Raw genomic sequence first — 24,070 nt, 5'->3', positions numbered from 1 at the left:
ATTAATAGATGTGAATATGGGGCTGGAGAGTTGGTTCAAGTGGTTAAGAGAACTCACTGCTCTTCCAGAGGACCGGGGTTCAATTCTTAGCACCCACGTGATGGCTAAGAACCATCCAGTTTCAAGGGATCCGATGCCCTCTTCTGGCCTTCATGGGCACTGCACAATATGAGTGCAAAACACACTCATAAAAATAAATAACTAAATTTTTTTTTAAATAGACCTGAATACCTACTACATCCTCAATAAAATATTCTACAAGGTCACTACTGACTCTATGTAGAGGCTTAAGGGGCAAGCATGCACATGTGCATACACATACTGACCCCTTCCCCCACCCAGCCTCCCAGATATAACAGAGGACCACTTCTTTTAATTCTAGCTAAAAGAGAGGGGCACTGGTAAATGCTTCTAATTTAGGATATTTTCAATATTTAAAAACATTTAAATCATCAAGATTATCCAGAGGATTTCACTAGCATAAACAGATAAAACAATTTGATTAAGTAACACCATGCTTACATCCTTTAAGCACTGTTTTATTTTGTAATGGAAACTTTAGAGCTGATCTGATAGTAATAAGTCTGCTTCCCCCCAACACTGTAAGTACTTTTAATGACCTAGCCAACACTGAACAGTGTAAAGACATAAAGTGTTGGCCAGACAATATACGATGTATGGGTCATCCAAGCACATACTGAGATCCTGACTGCCCCTGGAGTGGCTGGATGACTTTGAGAAAGTCATTAACTCCATGAGCCTCAGCATCTCTCACACATTAAAAAGGGTCCCTGCCCAGACTGGCATTTCAGAACCATAACTACATAAAACAAGCCAATTCTGCTTTCGGACAGGGTTATTGGATTTTTATTGGCTAATCTAGCAGCCTTATTTATGAACTGTGTTTTGCCTTTAAACCTCAACTCCTTTTTCTTATATGACCAAATTCAGATATATTAATTTCTATAAAATAAACTAACTTCTTCTCTTGCCATCCCCCGCCTCCCCCTTAAAGAAGCATCTTACCAGGCAGCCCAGTCAGGTGGCCCTGGATTTGTGATCCTCCTGCCTCAGCCTCATAAATGCTGGGACTACAGATATGTACACCATGCCTAGCTATAACCTAGTATTAATATTTAGGGTATGTTTCCCTTTAACAGCATGCATAAGACCCATGCAAACTCTATTACACAAAAACCAGCACAGAACTGGGGAAATGGGCAGGAGGCCACACCTCTGGCAGGGAACTATTTATTGGCAGCTGATCACTGCAGGGTGAGGGAGAATTGATATTTTTTTTAAGGGAGTGATGCTAGACAGGCAGAACAGGCTCCAGTGGATGAACACACACCAAGGGACATCTGGGCACACAAACTTGACTAGATAGGCCTTAACATATACAACAAAATGCATGAAGCCCCGTGGGTGGGCTATGAGGGTGGTGTGGGTAGGGAAGGGGGGGCTAAATATGATTAAGAACTATTGTATGAAATCCACAAAAATTTAATAAAATATATGTAATTATTTTAATAAAATGGAAATATATTTTGTGGATGGTTTTATGTATTGCTTTTCTTTTTTTTCAAAACAACGTACAGGACTGGAGAGATGGCTCAGTAGTTAAGAGCACTGGCAGCTCATGCAGAAGACCCAGGTTCAGTTCCCAGCACTGACATGGCAGCTAACAGTCCTTAACTCCAGTTGCAGATCTGATGCCCTCTTCTGGCCTCTGTGGGCATTGCACACATTGATGTACTTACATACATGCAAGCAAAACACGCAGACAAAATGAAAATAAAAAATAAAAAAACAATATATATTTTAAATGTCAACAAATACATTTTAGCCAGTGGATACTATTCCAAGACATATTTTACCTTGATTAACTGATTTATCCAGTCCTCTATTGAAAGATATTTTCACTTACCCAATTTTTCACCATTATGAACAAAACTATGACTATGAAAATTTTCAGAATAAAAATGGAATCATTGGATCAATCTTAGCCAAGAAATAATAATAAAGATAGGTTATGGGGTTGGAGAGATAGCTCAGCAGTTAAGAGCACTGACTGCTCTTGCAGAGGACCCAGGTTCAATTCCCAGCATCCACATGGCAGCTATGAACTGTCCTTAACTCCAGTTCCAGGGGAATCCGAAGCCCTCTTCTGACTTCTGCAGCATTGCATGACACGGGTACACTCACATACATGCAGGCAATACACTCATACACATAAAAAATAAAATATTTTAAAAAGATTGATTATAAAACAAGCATTCTCATACATTAATTGGGATAGTAACTATCACAAGACTGCCAGAACTACAGTCTTGCACAAAGGCCATCACATCCTCACACAAAAGTACCTGCATGAGGACTCTGGCCTGGCAGCTGACTTACTCAACATGATTAGCACTGCTCTTGCTATTTATTCTGTGGCCAAGAATGACAATTTCAAACAGTTTTCTGTAATCATTCTCACTTATGCCTTTAATAACTTTCCCTTGCCCCAATCTTCTTGAACATTCATAGTTTACTGTGGGCATGCGCATTTCCATTATAATTTTTCCAAATAATCTTAGGAAAATCTCTACCTTAGGTTGATGTGATGAAGTATATGTGAATGTGAATGAGAGACAGAGACAGGAGGAAGAAAGAGAGTGAGAGGGAGTGAAAGAAATAAATCTTAGGGTGCCATAAAAATACTTAAAAACATGGGCTGGGTGACTTAACATTTATGTCCCTCAGTTCTGGAGACTGGAAGCCCATGGGATCAAGGTTCCATTCTAAAGCTGCTTTTCTTGGCACTTAAACAATTACCCTTTCACTGTACACTCATATGATCCTTTCTTTCCATAAGAACAGGAAAAGGGAGCGCTCATGTCTCATAATAATAATCGTGAGATCTATACCCTTGTGACCTCATGCAGTCCTAATTTATCTACTAAACAGCCCATCCTCAAACATTATCACATTGGGGGTTAAGGACTCAACAAATGAATTATGGGAGAAACTGGACATGGGTCGCAACACAGTCCCAGCACTCAGAAGCCTAAGGCAGAAAGACAATGACTTTGAAGCCACCCTGGGCTATATAAGAAGTTCTAAGCCACCATAGACTATACAGTAAGCCTCCATCAAAAATGGTAATTTGACAGGTTATGGGAGCCTACACCTTTAGTTCCAGCAGCTGGGAAGCAGAGGCAGGTAGATCTCTGTGAGATTGAGGCCAGCCTGGTCTACTAGGCCAACTAGGGCTACAGGGAGATCCAGTCTCAAAAAGATTTTTTTAAAAAAAGGAAAAGAAAATTTATCAGGAAAGAACACTCAGCTATAATAATATATATTTACATATTATAACTCAAGTATGATTCTTACGGGGTTTTCTTAAATAATTTCAGACAGATATATGTTGAAAACACATTCATTTTTGCATTGAAAATAAATTATAAAAGTAGACTCAACAGAACTTCTAGCTTATTAAGGTCAGAAATCGTGTGATCATCTCAATAGACACACAAAAGGCCTTTGACAAAGGTCAACATCTCTTCCTGAAATAAGCAAGAAACTAGAGTAAAAGGAACATATTTCAGTGTAATAAAGTCTACATACAAAAACATATTACTAAACATTATACCCAACATTACACTAAATGGGGGAAAACTCAGCATTTTCTCTAACACCAGGAACAAGGTAAAGAGGCTCATTCTTACTCTTATTCTAAATAGTGATCAAAGTCTTAGTTACAGCCATAAGACAAGAGACAGGAAAAAGGATACAAATCGAAAAGGGAGAAGCTAAACTATCTATCCCTATTTGCACATGACATGATCCTATACTTAACAGACTCTAATGACTCCACCAAAAAACTCTTGGACTTGATATACAATCCCAGCAAAATAGCAAGACACAAAATCAACATACAGAAATCAGCAGTCTTTCTATATATTAATAATGAACTTGACAAGAAAGAAATCAGGACGGGGGAATCCTATTCATAAAAGGTTGAGAAAATAAAATGCCTGGTCATAAAACCTAACCAAGGAGATAAATATCTCTAATGAAAACTCTAAGACAGAAAAGGAAACTGAAGACACTAGAGATGGAAAAGCCTCCCATGCTCATGGATTGGTGGAATCAATACTGTAAAACTTGCTATATTACCAAAAGCAATCTAATGATTAAATTCAGTCCTCATTAAATTTCCAATGATATTCCTCACAGAAATAGAAAAAAATCATAAAATTCACATGGAAGCACAAAAGACTCCAAATAGTCAAAGTAATCCTGAGCAAATGTTACAGTATTACATGTTTTGAAATTATAGTACAAAGCTGTAATAATACTTAGAACAAATATAGAATGGTCCTAGTACCAAAACAGACATTTAGGGGCTGATGAGATGGCTCAGTGGGTAAAGGTGTTTGTGGCCAAGCCTGGTGACCTGATTTTGATCCCCAGGACCCACATAGTAGAAGGCAAAAGAGGACCAAATGACCTCCACATGTGTGCTGTGACATGGGTGTTCTCTCTCTCTCTCTCTCTCTCTCTCTCTCTCTCTCTCTCTCTCTGGCTCATAAATTAAAAACAACTCAGACATCGAGACCAATGGAGGAGGTCTCATAGAAACAGACGACCCAGAATTATACTCATACATCCTCTGCTGCCATATTTTCAACAAAGTTGTCAAAAACATACATTGGAAAAAAGTCTCTTCAACAAATGGTGCTGGGAGCTCTAGGTATCCATCCACAGAGAACTAAATTAGATCCATCTTCCTCCCCCGCATAAAAATCAACTCAAAGTGGATTAGAGACCTGATAAGACCTGAAACGGAAACTGCCACAGGAAAACACAGTCAAACTACTTCAGAATCAGATGCAGAGGCAAGGACTTTCTGAGAAGAACTCTGGGGTAGCACAGGAAACAACCCCAAAAATTGACAAATGGGATTACATGAAATTAAAAAGCTTCTGTGTTTCAAAGGAACCAATCACAAACTACGTATCCTTACCCTCTATATATCAGAGAGGGTTAATATGTGGAATACATAAAGAACTACAGAAATTAAACACCAAAATCCAAATCACACAATAAAGAGACTAACAACATGAACAGACAGTTCTGAGATTAAACACCAATGTCAAATAATTATTGGAAAAAGTATTCATCATCCTCAGTCATGAGGCAAATGCAAATTTAAACTGCTTTGGGATTCTATCTCATCCCAGTCAGAAGGGCTGTCATCAAGAAAACAAATGACAGCAAATGTCAGATGTGGGGCAAGAGGAATCCTTATACACTTATGCTTGTGGGAATGTAATAGGATACAGTCACTGTGGGAGTCAGTGTGGAAGCTCCTCAAAAAATTTAAAAATAGAACCACTATAGGATTCAGCTATACCAGAAAGATACTTACACATCCATGTTCATTGCTACACTACTAATAATAGCTAAGAAATGGAACCAGCCTAGATAGCCATCAACAGATAACTAAAGAAAATATGGAACACAGATACAGTGGAATTTAATTCAGCCTTTAAAAAATGAAATCATGAGCCGGGCGTGGTGGCCATGCCTTTAATCCCAGCACTTGGGAGGCAGAGGCAGGTGGATCTTTGTGAGTTCAAGGCCAGCCTGGTCTACATAGTGAGTTCCAGGCCAGCTGGGCTACAGGGAGACCCTGTCTCAAAAAGACAAAAAAAAAAATGAAATCATGCCATTTTCAGGAAATGGATACAACTGGAGATAACTGTGTTGAGAAAAATAACTGAGATTCAGAAAAACAACTACTGCATGACTCCTCATATATGTGGGCTCTCTGTGAGAGATTACCAAAAAGTACAACCATTTTAGAAGGCAATTTGGCTAAAGAAGTTAAAAGCTGAAATAGGCACCGGGCATGGTGGCACACACCTTTAATCCCAGCACTCGGGAGGCAGAGGCCAGCCTGGTCTACATAGAGAGTTCCAGGTCAGCTGGAGCTACAGGGAAACCCTGTCTCAAAAAAACCAAAAAAAAAAAAAAAAGTAGGAAGACCATGAGAGGAGAGGAAGGGATCTTAAGTGAGGGAGGAGGAGATAGAAAGGCAAGAATGACGGAAAAACATGTGACATGAAAGCAGAAAAGGAGTGCTGAGGGGAGCAGGGAGCCAACCAGAGGGGGTAAAGGAGCCCGGGTAGCCATTAGGGACAATGTGTGAAAATGCCATAATGAAACCCACTACTACTTTGCAAGATAACTTAAATTTTTCTTAATTGACACTAAAGAACCTAAGTACATTTTATTTATTATTTTTATTTTATGTATATGCGTGTATTGCCTGCATGTAGGTAAGTGCACCTGTGTCGTGCAATGCCCTCAGAGGACAGAAGAGGCTGTTGGATCCCCTGGAACTGGAGTTAGAGACAGTTGTTAGCTGCCATGTGGGTGCTGGGATTCGAACCTGGGTCTTCTGCAAGAACAGCCAGTGTTCTTAACCGATGAGCCATCTCTCCAGCACCCCTAAGTATTATTTTAATAGGAAATCAGGATAATTACATTTTGAAACTTCAAAAATAATTAACTGGGGGCTGGAGAGATGGCTTGGTGGTTGACAGCACTGGCCACTCATACAGAGGCTCCAGATTTGATTCCCAGCACACACACATAGTGGCCAATAACTGTCCATTACTCCAGTTCCAGGGGAATCTGACATCCTCCTCTGGCCTCCACACACTCCACAACATGGGTACACCGACAAGCATGCAGGAAAAACATTCATGCACATAAAAATAAATTAAAAAAATAACTACTGAATAGTTTGGTTTTTTTTTTTAAGGAAATATCATGAGTTATACAGGGAAGCTAGTATTGATCCTAAGTTTAATATAAAATATTTTATTACATTTTAATTTATTTATCTTATGTGTGTATGAATGTGTATGGGCACATGCATGGCTGCCTGCACATAGAGGTCAGAGGATAGCTTTCAAGAGTCAGTTCTCTCCTTCCAGCATGTAGATCTCGGGGATCAAATTCAGGTTGTCAGGCTTGCCGACAGGTGCCTTTACCCGCTGAGCCATCTTGAGGGCCCATAAGCTTGATATAAACCTAACCAGGAAGATAAAGGCTATTCTGTGCATGGAAGTTTACAAAATGGACTCAGATAACTACAGTGTACTTTGATGAGAGAACTGATTATAAGAAAATGACTTGAAAGCCATGCAATTTGAAGATGCTTCTAAAGAAGTCAGAAAACAATGGACAAGGAGTAAGCTGTGAGACAATTTCAGTATGCACTAGGTACCAACCTGTTTGAGTCTGGTGAGAAAGAACACACACACACACACACACACACACACACACACACACACACACGCAATGAAAAGCACTACTTCATAGGCTGCAAAAAGCAGCAGCCTAAATTTCCTTGCCATTCAGTTCTCCCACTGATCAGGAAGATGACCCATACCCCAACCTGGACTGCAGTGAGGGACCCCAGAAAGCAGCTTGTGCAGGGCCACATGACATGCTGGCTTCAAGCGCTGAAGGTCATTCTGTTTCCAGGGGAGGATGGAACAGAGCCCAGGGGTTATCCTCAGCAGCCTAGCATTTTAAGATGTTGCAATCCCAGCACATTCCAGTTATTCTTCAGAACCACAAGTAAGGAAGGGCAAGACCTGGGCTAGTCCACAGCAACCTGAAGAACACACTTCACACCCTTTAGTGATTCCAGTGGGCAGAGGAAAAAGAAAGGGTTTTAAAATTTAAGATTCCTACTCAAAAAAGCACCACAAAATTGGGGGTCTCACACCACCACCCTCATCACCAAATAAACAGTTAGACATACATGTAATTTCCAGACATTTCTATGCAAACAAAGAATGTATCATTAAATAACCACAACAAGCAAGGGAAAAATTTTCATTCAGAAAAACAGACACAAAGTAAAAGAAAATCATAAGGACACATTTCAATGACAGTTAAAAATATCCAAGCAGGGGCTGATGAGATGGCTCAGTGCTTAAGAGTACTGGCTGCTCTTGCAAAGGACCCAGGTTCAATTCCCAGCACCTACATGACAACTTAGAACCATCTGAAACTTCAGTTCCACGGGAATCTGATGCCTTCTTCTAGCCTCCACAGGCTTTGCACAACGTGGGTGCATATATACATATAGGCAATACACTCATATGCATAAAATAAAAAAATAAGATATTTTTAAAAATCCAAGCATTTGAAGATAAGAAAAAATAAACATTACCAGAAACTCAAAAGAAATCAAGTAAAAGGAGATACACAGAATTTATAGGATTAAAAAATGTAAGGCTCTTAAGAAATGCAGTAAGTTATCAGAAGAGAATTTACAGAACCAAATAAATATAGGAATGAAAATAAATTATAATCGCAAAATAAAGACCAATGTAAGTAAAGAGAAATCACAAGAAAACAATGAGGCAGAAAATGGAAAAGCAGGGCTGGCTGCAGCTCGGTGCAGAATGCTTGCCCAGCTCGCAGACCTAGCACAGAATAAACCGGGTGCAGGCACAAGCCTGCAATTTCCACATTTAGGAAGTGAAACAGGAGGGTCAAAAGTTCAAGGTCATCCTGGGCGTGAGTCAGAGGCCAACTTGGGCACATGAGATCCCATCTTTAAAAAAGGGAAAAAAGTGCAAGAAGATAATACACCATGGAATGGCAGATAATAAAATGCATGCCGTTATATTCAAGAAGGGCATCATGATACATAGCACTAGGCCCAGAAGGATTCATAGGAACACACGGAGCCTTCAGTGAGATATATACATCTATGCGCAACCCTGAAAACTGAGCGAAAATCCCTAAATTAGGAAAAGCAAGCAATGCTGACAGTTAAACCTACGACAAAAAGAAATCTACAAACCAAAATCTCATGCATTCATATTGATATAAAATATATATGTGATATGGGGGTGGTGGCACATGCCCGTAATCCTAGCACTTGGGAAGCAGAGACTGGAGGATCATGAGTTAGAGGCCAGTTTTGACTACACAGCAAATTCCAGCCTGAAATACACAGGGAGATCCTATTTCAAAATAAACAAGTTATATATTAGCTAATAGAATCCAATGGTAAATCAGAAAAAGTATTTACTATATAAAATATTTTCAAATGCAAGTTAGTTCAATACTAAGAAATCTAATAATGTCATACATCATAGTAATAGTTCTAAGGAGAAACAGAAAAAAAAATCAAATTCCAGGGATGCCAAGAAGAGCATTAACAAACTGGGAATTAGCAGCTGCTGGGACATGGAGAGGCGCTTTCCTTACTGGTGTGTCACCTGGTAGGTTGACCGGACTCCAAGGGATAGACCCAAACCCAAGAGCATTCTGGAAAAACAGGCTAGATTCCATAGGCCTTAAAAAGTAAAAATGGGGGGAAGAGTAAAGGTTGGGGGCAAAGGTATGGGGGTGGGGAGCGTCTGAATATGATCAAAATGCATTGTATATAATTCTCTAATCAATAAAAATATCTTTTAAACTTGAAGAAAATGAGAGCTGAGATGTTCTCTTATCATGTACTAAATAAAACCAGTATGTTATTTAATGGAGAAACACCACATACATTTCTATTAAGACTGGGAACAGGAAAGAATGGCCACTATTTATCCTATTATTCAACATACCACCAGAGATATTAGTCAATGTAATCCAGAAAGAAATTTTAATCAGCAGTTAAGAGCACTGGTTGCTCTTGCAAAGGACCTGAGTTCAGGTCCCAACACCTACATTGTGACTGACAACCATCCATAACCCCAGTTCCAGGGCATCTGACACTCTGTTTTGGCCTCCATGGGCATTGCATGCATGGGTGCAATTACACACATGCATTCACATACATAAAAAATAAAAATTTTAAAAAAGAAACTGATACATAAAATTTCTTTCATAATGAATATTGGTAATTGGAAATAAATTTAACTGCTCTAATCCCTACAAAGAAAAAAAATTAAATGCTTACATAAGGGTGGGGTAAAATGCCAGTCACTCCAACAACTCTTGCTAACATCCTACCATTTTTACCAGCTGGCCAATCTCACTGGGTCTGCACCATCCAAACATCCACAATACAAAGAGTTATCTCTCAAACTACCGTTCCCTAATCCAAGAGCACATTCACCACCTGAATCTCTGCAGGAGACTCTTCTGAGCGGCCCCCAACTATTCCTGGCATAGCAGCCAGAGCTTCTCCAGGTTCTAGTCTGGCATGTAAGGAGCTCAGAAGTTGTAATCCATTCTAGCAGCTGAAAATCTGAACAGCTGAAAGAAACCAACCCTTCTTGGATTTGTTGGAGAAGGGAGGTCTTTAGGGCATCATCCTGGCCCCCCAAATTGGAAAGAGGTGAATACAGTGTTAACATTCAATTTACAAAACAGAACCCCATCAGAAGAAACTCCTTCACTGAGCTAATCACAGGGCATGCAAACCAAACTTGTCATCAATAAACAGGACCAGAACTGAAACGCCCCACAGCACATCATCCTGAAAACACTAAGTATACAGAACAAAGAGAGAGTACTGAAAGCTGCAGAACAAAAACAAGTCACACATAAAGAGAAACCCATAAAAATTACAGCTGACTTTTCAATGCAAACTGTAAAAACTAGAAGAGTCTAGAACAATGTATTCCAAGCTGTAAATGATCACAGATGACAGCTCAGAATATTTACTCGTCAGAATATTTACAGCTCAGAATATTTACTTGTCAAACCTGTCTATCATAGTTGAAGAGGAAAGACAAATCTTACATGATACCAACAAGTTGAAAAAATTCATGTCCACCAAACCAGCCCTACCAAGAATACTCAAAGAAAAACAAAGGACTAGAGAAAGGAAAGACCATACTTAAGAGGCTACCGAAAGAAAGCAAAACACAAAACACAAATAGAAATAAAAATGACATGTAGCTAATACATATCTTTCAATAATAACTGTAAATATCAATGGCCTCAACTCCCAGTCAAAAGACACAGACTAGTAGAATGGATTAAGAAACAAAATTCAGCTTTTTGTTTTCTATTGGAAACTCATCTTGCCTTCACAGATAGGCACTACCTCAGGATGCAAGGATGGAAAAAAGTATTTCAAGCAAATGGCACCAATAAACGAGCATGCATTGTGATTCTAATATCTGAAAAAACAAACTTCAAATTAAAATTAATCAGAAGAGATAAAGAACGTCATTTCATTCTGTTCAAGAGAACAAACTGACCAAGAAGACATTCCAATCATGAACATATATGCACCAAATGCTGGTGCATCCAATTTCATAAAAACAGTACTCTAGGACTTCAGGACACAAATTAACCCCAATTCAGTAATAGGCGACTTCAATACCCCACTCTGTCCAATAGACAGGACAACTGGACGCAGAATAAACAGAGTAACATCTGAACTAAATGATATCACACATCAAATGGGCCTAACAGACATCTTCAGAATAGTCCACTCAAGCACTGAATAATACACATTCTAGTAAGCAGCCCACACAAGTTTCTCTAAAACACACAGCACACTGGGGCACAAAACAAATACAAAAAAAACGGAAATCATTCCATGCATTCCAACAGACCACAATGCAATAAAGCTTAAAATCAACAGCAAAGGAAACTCTAATAACCATATGAACTCTTAAATACACTCCTGAATGATGAATGAGTCAAAAAAGAGAAACAAGAAAGAAATAAGAGTATTCCTGGAACCAAGGAAAAAGGTAATATGACACAACAAAATCTCTGGGACACATTAAAGGCAGTCCTAACAGGGAAATTTATAACTCTAAGTGCCTGTATTAAAAAACTCAGACTGAGCATAAATAAATGACTTAATGGTACAACTCAAGAATCTGGAAAGGCAAGAACAAACCAAACCCAGAAGGCAAGAAGAAATCATAAAAATCAGAGTAGAAATCAGTGAAGTCGAAATGAAGAAAAGAATATAAAGAATCAATGGATCTAAGAGCTGGTTCTTTGAAAAGACAGACAGACCCTTAGTCCCGCTAACTAAAAGAAATACAGAGCAAATTCAAATCACCAAAATCAGTGACAAAAGGGGGAACATCACAACCAACACCAAAAAGATCCAGAACATTATAAGGGAGTACTTTAAAAACCTATACTGTATTAAATTTGAAAACCTAAAATAAATGGAAAATTTCTAAATTTAGTGAAATCACCAAAGTTAAACCAAGAAGAGATCAACAGTTTAAACAGACATGTAATAAGGAAATCAAAACATTAATACAAAGCTTCCAGACTACAAAAAGCCTTGGCCCAGATGGATTCACATAAGAATTTTACCAGACCATCAAAGAAGATCTGCAACCAACACTGCTTAAATTATTTAAAAAGATAGAAACAGAGGGAGAACTCCTAAACTCCTATGATGCTAGTATTACGCTAATAACAAAACCAGGAAAAGAAACTTTATAGGCCCATATCCTGAATGAACATAGATGCAAAAATTCTCAACAAAATGCTCACAAATCACATACAGATACACATCAAAAAGATTATCCACCATGATCAAGTTGGCTTTATTCCAGAGATGCCAGGATGAGTCAATATTCTTAAGTCAATAAACATAATATAACATATAAGGGGACATAAAGACAAAAATCACATGATGATCTCAATAGAAAAGGCCATGGACAAAATCCAATTTGCATTTTTGACAAAAGTTGTAGAAGGAATTAAACTGGAGGGAACATATCCCAACATAATTAAGGCTCTATACAACAAACCCACATCCAGTATCATTCTAAATGAAGAAAAACTTGAAGCAATCCCATTAAAATCAGAAACCAGACAAGGCTGATGGTAGTCACACCTCTTGCCCCTTAAGGACAATAGTGCTCTGTTCACAAATAGTTAACAGGCTCCTGGCACTCAGCTCACTAACAGGCTTTGCTGATGTGGAGGCTTGAGGTGTGGGAGGAGAGTTTGCTCCCAGGATGCTGACCACAAGACAGCTGTTTTCTGGAACACTGGGGAATAGGTTGTCATGCCCCTGTCTTTGCATACATCAAAGGAGGTCTGTTACTGGGCCAGGCACCACAGCCCCGAGCACACTGTGCTGTTTTCTCACTATTGTAATGGAAACATTCCTTTGTGTTTTGCACTGCTTGAATACTTATCAAATGTGAACTTCTAACTCTGATCTCCCAGAGCTTCCAATAAAGACTCACAGGAGGGCAGTGAAAGTGCTCTTGAGTGGCACAAGCCACTCTCAGTATTTGAGAATGGATGCTGTGGTGGGCATCTGCAGCTGCCAGCTATCCTCACTCCTTTTCAATACAGTGATTCACAGTCTAGCTACAGCAGTAAGAGAAGGAAATCAAAGGAGTACTAATTAGAAAAAAAGGTCACATTATGATATTATACATAAGAGACCCAAAAAGAACTTTTAGAAATGATCAACACTTTCAGCAAAGTGACAGGTTACAAAATCAATCCACAAAAAATCAGAGAAAGAGTTCAGGTAAATAATTCCATTTACAACGGCCTCAAAAATATATTTATATACACAAATATGTATGTATTAAACATTTATTTTATATTTTTAAAATATTTTACATTTTAAAAATATTTTATTATTTTTATTTTATGTGTATGAGTGTACTGCTTGCATGTATCTAAGTGCACCTGTATTGTGCAATACCCATGGAGGTCAGAAGAGGGCATCAGATTCCCTGGAACTGGAGTTATAGACAGTTATTAGCTACCATGTGGGTGCTGAGAACCAAACCTGGGTCCTCTGCAAGAGCAGACAGTGCTCTTAACTGCTGAGCCATCTCTCCAGTTCTTCAATGTAAACTTTAAATCTTTGAAGAAAGAGATTGAGGAAGACACAAGGAGCTGGAAGGACCACCCATGCTCACGGACTGGTAGAATATACTATAAATGACCATCTTACCAATAGCAATCTACAGATTCAATGCAATCCTAATCAAAATCCCTGTGACATTCTTCACAGAAAGAGAAAAATCCATCCTAAAATTTATATGGAAACACAAAAGACCCTGGGACAGCCAAAGCAACCTTGAGTACAAACAGCAGTGCCAAGGGAGTATTGTGCCAGACCTCAATCTGCATCACAGAGCTATAGTCATAAAAACTGCATGATATTAGCACATGAACAGACTTATAGATCAATGGAAGGAAATAGAAGACCCAAACATGAGTGCACACAATTACAGCCACCTGATATTTGACAAGTGTCAAGAACAGACACAAGGAAAGTCAGGACAACAAGAGTGCACTATTAGTAATATCAAGTTTTGTTTTATTTAGAAACATCTTTATTTTTCCTCATCTTTGACAGATAGATTCACTGGCTATTTAATCCTAGGTGGACATAGCATTTGTTTGTTTGTTTTTTGTTTTGTTTTGTTTTGTTTTGTTTCCTCAGCACTATGAAGATAACATTCCACTGTCTTTGGGCTTCAATTATTATGAATAAAAAGTCTATTGTTTTGGGGGGGGTTGTTTTGGTTTTTGGTTTTTTTGAGACAGGGTTTCCCTGTAGTCCCTGCTGGCCTGTAACTCATTATTTGGACCAGGTTGGCCTTGAACTCACAGAGATCAGCCTGCCTTAGCCTCCCAAGTGCTAGGATTAAAGGCATATGCCACCACATGGGATTGTAAAAAGTCTATTGTTATTTCAAGATCCTGGATACTAATACCATTCTCCAATTAAACCCAAAAATCAGAAAACAGTGCTCCTTGGAAAACATGTTAAGTCTAGGACAGAGGCCAGAGATAAACAGGACGATGCCAGAATATCTTGTAATGTTGCAAAGGAAAGGAAAGGATATCCTTAACTTATTACAGGGCTTGGTGGTGGACTCCTATAATCCCAGCACTTGGAATAAAGAGGCTAGCCTGGGCTATATCCCAAAACTCTGTCTCAAAACACAAAAAGCAAAAACAGGAGTTGCAGGGTTTAGGGACCAAAAACTTACCTCTGACCCAATGCCTAGTATTCTTGCCACCAGATTTTCTCTCCTTTCCTTTTAGGGCCACTAGATTGTTGGAAGCTTTCAGCAGAAAACACCAACTCTACTGTCGGTTCTTGAAGAATCCTACTTTTCCTTCTTGTTTGTGTTTTAAGACAGGGTCTCATGTAGCCCAAGTTGACCCCAAACTGGGGGGTTTCATGGGGCTTAATGGGAGCTACTGCTGTTGTTTTGCTAAATGGATATGATGCGCTTGTCAAACTGCCATGTTTGTAACTGTATCTGTGTCCACAGTGTAGTGCTGCAGTCAGGTCTAGTTAGTAAAGTTTCTTTCTGCAGCAGGCAGTGGTTAATGCAAAATCATAACTGCTCAGTGATGAGAGCACTTGATTGTTGAGTGCTGAGCTACAAAAGGGACATCTCTATCATCCCCTCCAAGGTTTGGGGAAATTATAGAAGAGCAGAAGGAAAGAATGCAGAGCCAGAGGAAGGGGTGGGGTGTTGCTGAATGCTGTTTTCTGGGCACAGCATAGCCATAGCTGTTGCACTCATGAACTCACAGCAGCGTGAATACCTTCACATATGGAAACACAAAAGACCCCGCATGGCCAAAGCAATCCTGAGCATAAAGAGCAATGCCAGGGGGAGTACCGTACCAGACTTCAATCTGTATTACAGAGCTATAGCCATATTGTTGAAGCCATCAACATCCCGTCATGCAGAGGGCAGGGCTCAGTGAAGCGCCACCCCTCCCTGAGTATCCACAGGCTCTTAATGGTTGCTGGGAGAGCAAAAGACATTTTCTGTAGTGGTGTAGTCACTGAGAAGGTACCCATCCTCCTGTAACAATCCCTCCCCCAATGAAACACACAGGGTCAGCACTCTAGCCCCCCAAGCAGTAAAAGACACAGAAGTAGGAGAAACTAGTTGGGAAGAGGAAAGGGATCAGTGGAGTGAGGGGAACAGGAGAGGTTGACGGGCATCTACAAGATGAAAATGCACCACATACATCTGTGCAAATGCTGTAATGAAACCCTATTATATATAGTTAATCCATGCTGATAGAAAACACTTAAAATGAAAGTGAAATAAGACTTCCACAGATAAAAACTCGGGAGTTTATTAGCAGTAGAAACGTTTTATAAGAAGTGTTAAAAGACATTCTTAGAAATGGGACATAATGTAGGTAAGAAACTTAGAGCTGCACAAAGTAAAAGAGAAATATAAAGATAAAATAAAAACTTCACTTAGTCTAAGAAATAACACTGGGCTCAAAATATCACCAGTAAGGTATATGATGATCATATGTTATCTGTTTAAGTGCAATAAAAGGCATCAATGACATAGAGATGTGAGGGAAGAATGAGGGCTATTTTACTGTTCTAAGGTAACTTCACTACCCATGAAGCAGTTCAAGGGATATTTGTAGGTGAGCGTGAAGTAGATGTAAATGTACTACAAACTCTAGGATAACTACTAAAAATTCATAGCGTATTTTTTTCCTTGTTTGCTTTTCTATTGCTGTAATAAAATGCTGACAAAAACAAACTTGGGGAGGAAAGTTTACAAGTTACAGTCCATCCATTCTTGAGGGAATTCAAGGTAGGAACCGAAGCAGAGACCATGGAGGAATGCTGCTTACTGGCTCCCTACCTCTGCTCTGATACCTTTCTTATACAGCCCAGGCCCACCTGCCTAGGGATGTCAGAACCCACAGTGGGCTGGGCCCTTCCACATCAAACAGCAATTAATGAAATGCATCAAAGCCATAGCCATAGGACAATCTGGTAGAGGGAATGCCTCAGCTGAGGCTCCCTCTTCCCAATTGACTTTAGTTTGTGTCAAGTTGATAAAAACAAACCAACACAATATCCTAAGAAGAGTAAGAAAATAGAATCAGTCGATCACGTAAAACAATCAACTAAAATATCAACAAGGAAAGAAAAGAATAGAAGACATAGTAACAAATATGGTAGATTTCAATCCAATCACATTTTCATCACTTTAAGTATCAATGACTTAAATACATTAACTAAAAATAAGAGATTGTCAAAAAACAAGACTTGCAAACTGGAGATGTAGTTTAGTCAGTAGAGTGTTTGTCTAGCATGAATGAAGCTCTAGCTTTGATCCCCAGTACTGTATACCCTGCATATGGTAGTGCACGACTGTGATCCCAGCACTCAGAAAGTAGTGGCAAGGGGATCAGATGTCTAAGGCCATCATCAGCTACACAGTATGTTCAAGGCCAACCTGGGCTACATAAGTCTATGTCTCAGAAACGTAAATAAACAAGAAACAAACAAATCTTACCAGGCAAGGTAGCCTAAATCTGTAATCCCGACACTCAGAAAGCTGAGGCAGAAGGATCACTATTTCAAGGCTAGCTTGGGTCATCAGCAAATTCCAGGTCTGGCTACACAGTTAGAGCCTGTCTCAAAACAAAATACAAAGAAATAAAAAGTATGACTCAACTATATGTTAAATAAAAGAAATCCACTTTATATAAAGATACATCCACAATAAAAATATTCCTTTAAAATAAAAATGAAAACTATCCCAGGCTAATACTAACCAAAATAAAGCAGAAATAGCTATAATAACTGCAGACAGAGCAGATCACAAACTTCAAAACTAAGTTATTGGTGACAAAGGGGTGGTGGCACTACATAATGATAAAAAATCACTTTTCTGAGAAGGCATAGCAACCCCTAGTGTGTACCTGAAAACAGTAAATTATGTAAAGAAAGTGTTATGGAGTAGTCTGGGGACTGCCTAGCACTGCTGCCAAGTCTGAGGACCTGAATTTGGTCACCCAGATCCACATGGAAGCGAAAGAGAACTGACTCCTCAAAGCTGTCCTCTGACTGTCACATGCGCACAACTCCCACAGAGACACAGACACAGATATACATACAGACTAATATATGTTAAAAAAAACTGTAAGAATAAACAGACAAATCCTTTTGTAACTGAAGAATTAAACATTCCTCTATCAGAAATGGACAAAAATCAGTCAGTATATAAACTCAACCACACAGTCAATCATCTGATGTAACTGAATCTACACGACATCATCACCCACAGTAGAGTATGTATTCTTCTCAAGCTCATATGATACATTCACCAATATAGCACATACTCTGTACACAAAACACCACAAAGTTAAAAGAACAGAAATCACACAAAGTATGTTAATAGACCAGAAGCCAGTGCAGAACGATAAATGGAAAAAGCTACAATATTTAGAACTGAAACAACATAGATTGGAGAAAAAAATTTCAAAAGATTGGACCCATGAATATCCAGTCATGGATAGGAGCGGGGTTGGTGAAGCCCAGACTTCTCTCCGACACCTCAGGAGCCATTGGCCTGATAGCTGCTGTGGAAGGAGTCACTGTCTTCAGTCATGGGTCTGCTTGTGAAGTGCCCATGCCCTGATGGATAGCTCCTGACCCATCCCTGCCCACACAGACCATCTGCTCAAACTGAGTGGGTGACAGTACAAAAACGAATACATCAGAGTGGGAGGGGCACTTGTTGGAAGAGGGGGATGTTGGTGGAGGGGCTAAAAGGTAGGTGTGGCCAGAATGTATTACATGCCTGCATGCAATTGTCAAAGAACTAAAACACAAAGAGAAAGCTTCAATGACAATGTGAAAACATTTAAACTAAGTTAGTATTATGAAAATACAACTTATCAAAATTGGCAGGAAGCAGCAAAAGTAGTGCTTCCCCAGAAACTTGTGCTATGAAATATATCATATTAGGGAAAAAAATCTAATATACCAATAACCTAACTTTCTTCCTTGGGAAAGCAGAGAATATAAATCTCAAGCAAGCAGAAAAAAGAAGAAAGATTGAAAATTAATGAAGTAGGAAAGGGATAGGCATGGTGGCACATGCCATAACCTCAGCTCTCAGGAGGCTGCAAAGCAGGAGGCTTTACAGATCCAAGCCTGCATGAGCTACATAGTGAGGCCTTGTTTCAAAATAAATAAATGTAGTGGTTAATTTCCTATGAAATAAAAGAATATGAAAAGGTACAGTTATGCACAAAGAAGTCAAAAGCATGATGGCGCAGAAAATTACAAAATAAATAAACAAAGCAAACAGAAATGAAAGATACCTTTGAAAAGGGCAAGAAAAACTTTCAGCAAGACTGACCAAGAAAGAGAAAAGGCACAAATGTAGAATGAAAAGGTACTGTAACCACAGACACAGCAGAAAACTAAAATCTTAACATATTACCCTGGAAACTTTTAGAAGGCCAAAAGGCAATTTCATGAAAAATATGCGTACAGTTGACTCAAACGTTAAAATACTTTCCCCCCACACACACACACAAGGCAACTTTAAGGCCTGCAGCTACTATAACATACCAGCATTTTAGAGCCTTCAGCAGAATTGTGAGCAGGGAAGCTAGGCTAGCTAAAAGATGGGCCTTGGAATACCTGCTAGGGAACAGGAGTCAGTTGTAGTAACATGCGGCCACAAAACCATATCCGCCACTGTGCTGCACTCTGCTGCTCTGTTTATGTGGTGCTTTCTAAGACTGATTAGTTAATTCTCAGAAAAGACAGCATCATTAAAATACATTCTTGGTAAGTGGTGAGTTCTGGACTACAGTGAAGGTTATGTGAGCTCCCAATGCAAGCATGGCTTTCTTCCTTGATTAGAAGATACCCAGAAAGGTCTAGCGTGCCTCAGTATATTTCCTTTAAGAGGTCAGACCTGACTGGCTAGACAAGAGAGCATCACTGGGCGCAGCCTCCTGTGGGACCACAGAGCACTGTAAGCTTCTGAGTCTGGCAGGGCCAGAAAGCACTGCTGAACCAGGCCTCCAGTCCCAGCAGTGGCAGAAAAACCCAAGAACACTGAGGCCTCAGAGGCCAACAGCTGCCATTCTCTGCTCTCCCGCACCTCTCCCCTCCCCTCTCTAGTAGGCACCACATGGAACCTACTAGAGTAGAGGGGTCTGAGAATGTCACCCTTCAAATCAGCACAGCTGTTCCAGCAATTCACTCTATACCTATTCTTTCTGTCTCTTCTTTTCTATCATTTGATGTATACCCTTGTATATGGGTCCTTGAAGGAGTTAGGAAGAAAATAAAACATTCCTAGAATTCAGTGGAAATGAAAACACAACATACCAACACCTATGGGATACAAGGAAAGCAATTCTAAGAGGAAGCTGATAGCTGTAAGAGCCTACATTGGGAAATCGGAGAGGTGTCACATGAATAACTCAGTGGTAGACCTTAATGTATTGGAAAAGGGAGAAGAGCCGAACCTCAAGTCAGTAAATGGAAAGAAATCATTAAGAGCAGGGCTTAAGTTAGTGAAATAAAAATGAGAAAATAGAAAAAAATTAATGAAACAAAGAGTTGGTTCTTTGAAAAAATAGATCAGACTGACAAACCCTTCACCAAACTAACCAAAATGAAGAGAAAGAAGATCCAGTTGAGGTGGTGCACACCTTTGGTCCCAGCACTCAGCAGGCAGATGCAGGAGGAGCTCTGTGAGACCAAGGCCAGCCTGGTCTACATAATGAGTTCCAGGCCAGCTGGGGCTACAGTGAGACCATCTCAAAAACAAAACAAAACAAACAGAAAAGAGAAGGAAGATCCAAATTAATAACATTAGACATGAAAAAGGAGGTATTACAAGAAATTTCAATAAAATTAAAAAGATCATCAGGTCTTACCTTGAAAATACATATTCCACTAAATTAGAAATCTAAAAGAAATGGATGGATTTTTTTGATGTATACAACTGCAGAAAAATTCAATAAAAATACATATATTGAAGAAAAAAACTCTCCCAGTGGGCAGCAGCAGGAGGGATTGGACAGAGAGTGGGGCTGCACTGTTTCTAGCTCCACAGACCTGGAAGGAGTTCAGCTGCATGTCCTGGAAGCTCTACCTCAAAGACCCCATGAAGGTACATGTGGTTTTCAAATATAGAAATAGTGATGGGAATTCATGAATCAAAGTAACAAATGATTGAATTTGTTTTGCATATAGAAGACCAAAATGAAGACATAAAGGAGACAGAAATTCCAGTCAACTAATGGGACTTATAGTGGCCAAAGAACTCTGCAGTATCACAGCTGAAACAGAACAGGTTTGAAATGAAGACTGTCACACCATTAGGAAACAAATAGCTTTCGAATTTGAGAAAGTATTGTAAAGAAAATATTTTATGTAACTATATGAGCTACTTTAAAGCTGTAATAGACCAGTTTTTGTATGTTTATCTGCTTTAGAGATCTAGGGATACAAATGCTTTCTGTATGAAAACCTTTATTTTTGGGAATTGAACAAGAAATACCTTAGAACCATTTTTCAGATTATGTGATGTTGAGCAGATGCATAATTGTTTTTCTGATAAATTTGTATTTTTAATTAATTCAGCATAAGTTAATATAAGAAAAATTTTCACTTGGAGGCAGAGGCAGGCAGATCTCTGTGAGATCGAACCCAGTCTGGTCTACATAGCAAGTTCTAGGCCAGCTGGAGCTACAGGGAGACCCTGCCTCAAAAATAAGACAAAAACAAAAACAAAAAACAACAAAAGAAGAAAAAAAATTATAACTTTAGTATGCTTCAGTAGGAAATGCCTGAACATTATAATAACATTAAAATTCATACTCCATTACTACAGTAAATGTTAATGAGAATTTCAAGCATAAAATGTATTATTCTTTTCTATATTATGGTAGCCCCAATATTAGCATCCTAAATTTTCAATATTTGAACTTTTTTTCTATTTATTATTTTTATTTTATGTGTACGAGTATTATGCCTGCATGTAGGTAAGTGCACCCATGTTGTACAATGCCCGCAGACAACAGAAGAGGCTGTTGGATCCCCTGGAACTGGAGTTACGGACAGATGTTAGCTGCCATGTGGGTGCTGGGATTCAAACACAGCTCTTCTGCAAAAACGGTCAGTGTTCTTAACCACTGAGCCATCTTCGCAGCCCCAAATTTGAACATTTTAAACTCTTGACATTGAGACAAGACAACTGGGACACAGCTGTGATTCGAACATGTATGAAACTGGAATATCATAGAAAATTAAGAATATCAGTTCTTGAAAGCTACACGAAGAACTCATGTAAACCATATAAGAACATTGGCTAGAAACAGTCGATAAAAATACCATGTGAAATTGTAAATATTGAAGCTGAATTTCAATATAAACTTACAGGTAAAAAAATCCTTAAAAAACAAAATCCAGGCACAGATAGACTCACTAGGGAATTTTACATTTTAAAGAGCTAATGCTTCTCAACTATCCATAAAATAGGAAAATCAGGAAAACCTCCGGTGTCTTCTCGAAGCTAGTACTAGCCTGATAACAGCAGCTAGTATTACCCTGATAAAGATGCACACACAAAAGAAATAAAATTACCGACCAATTTCCCGGATGAACTTAGATGCAAAAATTCTCAGCAAAATACTTGCAAACCAAATTTAAAACCATACCAAAAAGATCATTGACCATGGTACTAGAGAGATGGTTCAGCAATTAAGAGCATCTGCTGCTCTGGCAGAGGACTCTGGCTCTCAGCACCCACATGGCAGCTAACCACTTCCATACCGTCAGTTCCAGAGGATCCAATGCACTCTTCTGCCCTATGAGGGTAGTGCATGCACATGGTGCACTTACATACATGCAGGTACATTACTTGTAACACAAAATAAACTTTTTAAAAAAGATTATTCTCCATAGACAAATGGATTTATTCTAAACATGTAGACATGGTTTGAGGTCTGTAAATCAGTAAATGTTATAAATTACATAAATGCACTCAACAGAAATCACACAGTCATCTACATAGATTCAGAAAAAGGCTTGGTAAAATCCAACATTCCTTCTTGTTAAAAGTCCTGAAGAAATTCAAAATAGAAGTAAGATATCTCAACATAATAAAGACTATATATGACAAACCTACAGCCAACACAGTATCAATGGGGAAAAACTCAAAGTACTTCCACCAAAATCAGGAACAAGACAAGGGTACCAGCTTTCTCCACTGTTATCAATACAGCACTGCAAGTCATAACTAGAACAGTAAGACAAGAGAAGGAAAGAGAGGAATACAAACAGGCAAGCAAGAGGCCAAAGCATCTCTATTTGCAGGTGATATGAGTCTCTACATGACAGACCCTAGAGACTCTACCAGAAAACTTTCAGAACCAAGAAACACTTTCAGCAAAGTGTTAGAACAAAAAGTTAATGCATAAAAATTATTAGCCTTCCTCTATGTCAGTGACAGGCAAATTGAAAATGAAATCAGGGAAATAATCTCATTTAGAATAGCCAGAAAAAAAACGTGAAAAAACACTGAGGAAAGAAATTAAGGAAGACACTAGAATATGGACTTCCCATGTTCATACATTGGAAGAATAAACACTGTGAAATGCCTCTTGCCAAAGTAATCTACAGATTCAATGTAATTCAACCAAAATTCCAGTGACATTCTTCACAGAGGTTAACATAGGAGCACGAGACCCAGGACAGTTAAAGCAATCCTGAGCAAAGGAGGGCTGCTGGAGCTGTCACCATAACGGACTTCAAGTTACCCTGCAGAACGCGGTGACACAAGCAACAAGGCACTGGCACAAACAGACTCCTTGATCAAGGTAACAGAACACCTCCTCTTCTGGAGGCTGTTTCTTCACTCGATTGCTTACTATGTTATACAAAAGCTTTTTAATTTCGTGAAATCCCATTTGTAGATTAGTGGCTTATTTCCTGAGTGGAGTCCTATTAGAAGTTCCTTATATCTTGAAGTATACCCCTTTTCATCTATTTTTCCTTTTGTCCTCTTTTTGATAGCTACTGGGAGAAGGTGTGGCCCCTGGCAGAATGCCCACGCTCCAGTGGATGACCCCCGACACCTATGAGCATGCACACTGCACTAACTGGGCTCGGTGGGTTAGAGGAGAAGGAGGAAGAGGAGGAAAAAGAGAAGGAGGAAGACAGAAGTTGGGAGGCGGCTATCTTTGGGAGAGTTGGAGGAGGGCAGCGGGGAGGATACAATCAAAATACATTGCATACATCTCTGAAGTTCTCAAA

At 39.2% G+C, this 24,070-nt stretch overlaps 1 protein-coding gene across 13 annotated transcripts in view; it reads right to left on the bottom strand.

The window, feature by feature from the left end:
- Zfand4 (zinc finger AN1-type containing 4) overlaps positions 1-24,070 on the bottom strand; it is a 92,523-nt gene that overhangs the window by 51,114 nt on the left and 17,339 nt on the right. For 3 of the 13 annotated variants that reach the window (XM_029565728.1, XM_029565731.1, XM_029565734.1), the window contains exon 4: positions 17,295-17,412. The exons of the other annotated variants lie outside the window; for them this stretch is intronic. The gene's annotated coding sequence lies outside the window, so the exon portion shown is untranslated. The remainder of the gene's footprint in view (positions 1-17,294; positions 17,413-24,070) is intronic. 13 annotated transcript variants of the gene reach the window in all.

Source organism: Nannospalax galili, unplaced genomic scaffold, assembly GCF_000622305.1.
Source record: "Nannospalax galili isolate Female #2095 unplaced genomic scaffold, S.galili_v1.0 scaffold2819, whole genome shotgun sequence".
Taxonomy (NCBI): Eukaryota; Metazoa; Chordata; class Mammalia; order Rodentia; family Spalacidae; genus Nannospalax; species Nannospalax galili.
The sequence above is the reverse complement of the archived record's forward strand: the minus strand, read 5'-3'. Positions and strand labels throughout refer to the sequence as shown.